Raw genomic sequence first — 5000 nt, 5'->3', positions numbered from 1 at the left:
TGTTTTTGTCCTGCTGTAGGACCTGCACTGAGGATCGTGAGTCAGTATGGATGACTACTGGTCCTTCCTCATTTTCAATAGAGTATTTTAATGCTTGCTGTATTGCGACAAGCTCTGTCTGCAGGGTGGAGACATTGTTGGATGTTCTCCAGCAAGCTGTGAACTTGCAGGAGTGAACTGCCGCTCCTGCTGTTTGGGTTCCAGGATCTACTGTACCATCAGTATAGTAGATCTGTCCCCCTGTTGTTTCTACTGAGGTTATAGCTGCTTCTGCTGCGTTTCTGAGTTCTTCTATTGTGCAGTTTTCTTTTGCCCTTGGGAGTTTGGTGTAGTTGAATTTAGCAACTTGTTTTTTCCATGGTGGAATGTGTATAGTACTTTGTGCTGTGTCAGGTTTTAATTGTAGGATTGTTTCTGTAAGGCCAAGTCTTTTGATGTTATCGCTATGGTCTTTGCCATAAGAATCTGGGGTTTGTACTTCAGGATGTTTGGATAGTTCCTCTCTTACTCGTCTTTTGGTGATTGAGTCTCTGTCTGACAGGAACATCTTTGCAACTACGCTTGCATTTCTTAGTGCAATTCTGTCTTCGAGGGTTGGTAGTCCGGTTTCCAACCTTAGATTGCAAAGTCTTGTCCACATTGGGGCACCCAACATGAGCCTCATGGCATTGTTTTGAATCACTTCAATTGTGCTTGTTTGTAGATCTGTTAGTCCCAGGAGTGTTGGGGCGGCATAGTCTACTAGTGATCTGGAACAGGCTAGATAGTATTTCTTTTGGATGTGTTCATTTGCTCCATCCTTGAGCCTGCACATATATCTCATAGCTGCATTTCTGGCATTTGTTCTTTCCTTGAGATTTTTTATCTCTTGCTTGAAAGTGAGCTGTTTGTCTATTATTACCCCGAGGTATGTGTATCGGTCCACCCATTCTAGGGGTTCCATTCCTATTGTGAGTGGTTGTACGGGGTTTGGGGCTTTGATTGTCATTGCTTTTGTTTTGGCAATGTTAATTTTTAGTCCAAGCTCATTGGATTTGTGGCTGATGGCATTGAGTGCTCTTTGCATTTTTATTGTCCTGACTGGCCCTCGAGCTATTACACATACATCATCTGCATAGATAAATATATTAACTCCTTCAGGTAGCTGAAGTGAGGCTATATTTTCCATGAGGATGTTGAAAAGGAGGGGGCTTAGAATTCCTCCTTGTGGCGTACCATTTTCCAATTCATGATATGTGGATATCACTCCTTGAAATTTGACTCTGGCTTGCCTTCCTAGCATGTAGTTTTTAGTCCATGCTAGTAGGTGTCCTTTGACTCCTTTTTTGGCTACTGATTGCAGCACTGCAACTGGGCTTGCAAGCTCGAAGGCTTTTTCAAAGTCTATGAAGACTATTGTTGCCTTGTTCTGATTTATGCAGCTTAATACATCTGTGATGCATTCAGAGGTTCCAATTCCCTCCTGATATGCATATAGCTGCTTGTTTAGGGGGCCAATTTTGTACTTTAATCTGTTTAAGACCATTTTTTCTCCTGTTTTTTCTATACAGGATACCAAGGCTATTGGCCTGGGATTTGTTGGATCCTTTGGCTTGGGGATTGGCTGTGTATCTTGTTGTCTCCAGGTTTGAGGCCTTATGTGCTCTAGGTGTGTTTTGTTTAGTAATCTTAGGAATGCAGTTTCTCCTGCTGGACCCATGTGTTTGATCATTGTGTAGGTGATTTTGTCAGCTCCAGGTGCAGTGTCTTTCCCTGTCTTTTGTACTGCTCTTAGCTCCTCAACTGTGTATGGGGTGTCTGTGTCATCCTGCTGAAGGCAGGCTGTGTTGATCTCTTCCCATCTTGATGGTGCCAGTTGCTCTTGTTGCATTCTGGTTTCGGGGGAGAGATTGATTGACAGTGTTCTGTTTGCAAAGGATGTTGCAATTCTTTCAGCCTCCTCATGTGGGTGTGGGTGTGTGGCAATTGGTGTCTTTCTCTTTTTTCCGGCTACTCTGCCTAGCCATTTCCAAAGCTGAGTTAGATTGGTGTATCCTGACAGGCTTGAACACCATTCCATCCATTTTTCAATTCTGATTTCATGGATTCTTTCATTTGTTTCAGTTTTGACTGTTTGTAGTAGCTCTCTGTTTTCTACTGTGGATCTTCTTCTGTATATTTTTGTGACTCTGTTTAGTCTGGTTTTTAGTCTTCTGACTTCTGGGCAGTAGTACCAGGAGTCTTTGTAAGTGTAACTACCTTGTGTTGTTTTTAGTGGCATAGCTCTGTTGGCTGCATTGTGAAAGGCCTCAACTAGGTCTTTTTCTAGTTGGTCTATGTCCTCTGGAGGAGCGTAGCTGATTGCCCATTCCTCTATGGTTGTTTGAAAGCAGACCCAGTCTGCTAGGTCCTGGTTCCATCTTGGTGGGGGTGGTGGGATTGGAGGTAGTTGTTGTAAGTCCAATTCTGTCACTGTGGCAAAGTGATCACTTATCAGGGTTGAGTGTACTTGCCACTTGGTTAGGTGTCTAATGGCTGTTGTGGCAAAAGTCAGATCTAGTCTTCCACCTCTTATGTGTGTAGGTTGCCCTGTGTTTAGGAGGGAGACTCCCTCAAATTCATCCAGGGCGAAAGCTATGTGTTCCCCTGAGGGGTTTGTCCTTGATGGGGATGATAGTATGGGGTGATGTGCATTAAAATTCCCGCAGATAATTGTAGGTGTTCTTTCTGTGTGAGCAAAGAGTTGAGTTAGTTGTAACTCTCCTGTATCCTCCCTATGTAATTTTCTGTATATGTTGTATATGTCTATTTTTTGATTCAGTAATGTTATTGTTACTGCTAGTGTCTCTATGTTGGTGCCACAGGGAATAGGGTTGTGTAACCTTGTTGTTGGTATGCTAGTTTTAACTAATGTAGCTAGTCCTCTGTCTGTGCCTATCTGTGGTGCGATGTAGGCATTGTAGCCTGGGATTTTTAGTTTCTTTCCTGCTGGAAGATTGGTTTCTTGTAGCAGGATGACATCTACATTCTCAGTTTTGCATATTGCAATTAGGGAGGAGATCTTTGATCTAACACCGGCTGAGTTCCAGTTCAGAACTCTTACTCCATGGTGTAGGTTGAAGAGTATTGTCTTGGGTCCCTAGGGGCAAAGGCAATTGCCTTGACCTCGGAGGATGAAGTGGATGAGGTGGATGGGGTGAGAGTGGATGATGGGATGATGGATGGGGTGAGTGGTATGATAGGTGCGGGGACTGAAGTGGAGGATGTGGAAGGTACGGGTGATTGAGGTGATGGAATGGTAGGTGTGGTTGGTGAGGAGTGAGAAGTGATCTCCTGGATAGCAAGAGAGGGGGATTGGGAGGACTTATTCCTGGAGAGCAAGTCTTTTAGGACTTGTTCAATGCTGGTAGCAATTGTTGCAGCATTGATTTTTCCAGTCACGGCCTGAGTGACTAGTTCGGTCAATTTATCCTTTAGGACCGTGGTCTTTATGAAGATGGTCCTAGGCAGTGGTTTCGGACCTTGGGTTGGAGCCTTGGAGGTAGATCTGGCTCTGGGTTTAGATACTGACCTGGTTCTTGTTCTGGAGTTGGAGTGCCTGTTTAGCTCCTCCTGGGTATAAAATCTCCTTCTGGGTAGAGGTTTGGGGGCCGCTCTTCCTCTAGATGGGTCCCTTTTGTCTTTGGGGAGGGCAGCAATTACTCTTGCTACCCTTTCAGGGCATCCCCAGGCCATTGCAGTATGCCCTTTCTTGCAGTTTGAACACTTTTTGACTGTGGGTATTCCAGCAGCCTTCTTGTCAATGCACTCCTGTGTGGGGTGCTTAAGGCTGCAGACAGCACAGGTTGGGACCTTTGCTTGGCATTGGTCCTTGTGATGCCCATACTTCTGGCAGTTGTAACATCTGAGGGGATCTGGGTAGTATTTGTTGACCCTGAAGCTGCCAAAGATGCCTAGGTCGACTCTTCGTGGGTGTGGACCCTTAAATGTCACCAGTATGGCTTTTGTAAGGAAGCCTGCCTTGTTCTTCATCCTTTCTGCTGCAGTAATATTGGGTAATTTAATTAGGTGGCTTTCCATCATATCAGTTGGGTAGCCAACCACAACTGCTTTTTTTAATTTTTCCTCTTCTTTAAGCTCCAATAGCTTAATGTCTGAGGTGCTTCGCAAGGTTATCAGTGCCCTTGTGTCCTTGGTGGATATGGTCCACTGTCCTTGCCTGTTCGGTTTGGCAATCATCTGAATGTTTTTGTGTTTGCTTTCAAAGGCAGCAATAGCCTTGAAAGCCTCTGATGGGTTACCAGCTAAGACCCTAAAAAAATAGGTCTTGTTTTCTCTAGCAGGCTGGTTGCTGCTTCCTGCGGTAAGGTTTCCTTGTTGGGTGGGTACATCATTCCCTGGTTGGCTCCTTCTAGGAAGTTTCTTTTTTCTCCTTACTTCCTGCCAAGGTAGGTTTCCTTCTCCATCAGAGTCGTTGTCGTTGGTCCTCTTCCGGTTTGTTTGTTCTTGGTCCTGTTCCATTCGTTTTTGTTCATTGTCCATGAGTTCCTGTTCGGCTTCCTTGTCAAGTTCAGTTAGAAGGGGTTGCAGGTCGGGGTCCATCTCCATTTCACCAGTTGCTAGAGCTTCTAGTACAATCTTATGAAGTTCATTCCAGGATAAGTCCTTTTTTTCAAGATGAGAGAGTATATGATCAGAGACCATATAGAGAGACAGACAGTGTGCCTGGTGGGGTTGTCCAACCCTTTAAGCCCTAGGGCCCCAAGCAAAGTTATAGTAGAAGTTATAAGAATGAATTACAGAATCTGAAAATGAAACACAAATTCGTTAGTTATATGGGGGTTATGCTAACTAACCTATTGCTAGAGCAGTGCTGAAACTAACTCTTTTTAGCTAAGTACTAGCCTACACAAATAGCTGTTGGGGAGCCTTCTTACTGCGTTCACGCACTAAGACGGCCCAGCAGTCTATTCCTGCAGGTAGGGAGGTTGGGGGTAATAAGTAAAACTCAGTGGAAACCT

This window comes from Palaemon carinicauda, chromosome 10 (assembly GCF_036898095.1).
Source record: "Palaemon carinicauda isolate YSFRI2023 chromosome 10, ASM3689809v2, whole genome shotgun sequence".
In the NCBI taxonomy this organism is placed as follows: domain Eukaryota; kingdom Metazoa; phylum Arthropoda; class Malacostraca; order Decapoda; family Palaemonidae; genus Palaemon; species Palaemon carinicauda.
Note: the sequence above shows the minus strand (reverse complement) of the source record.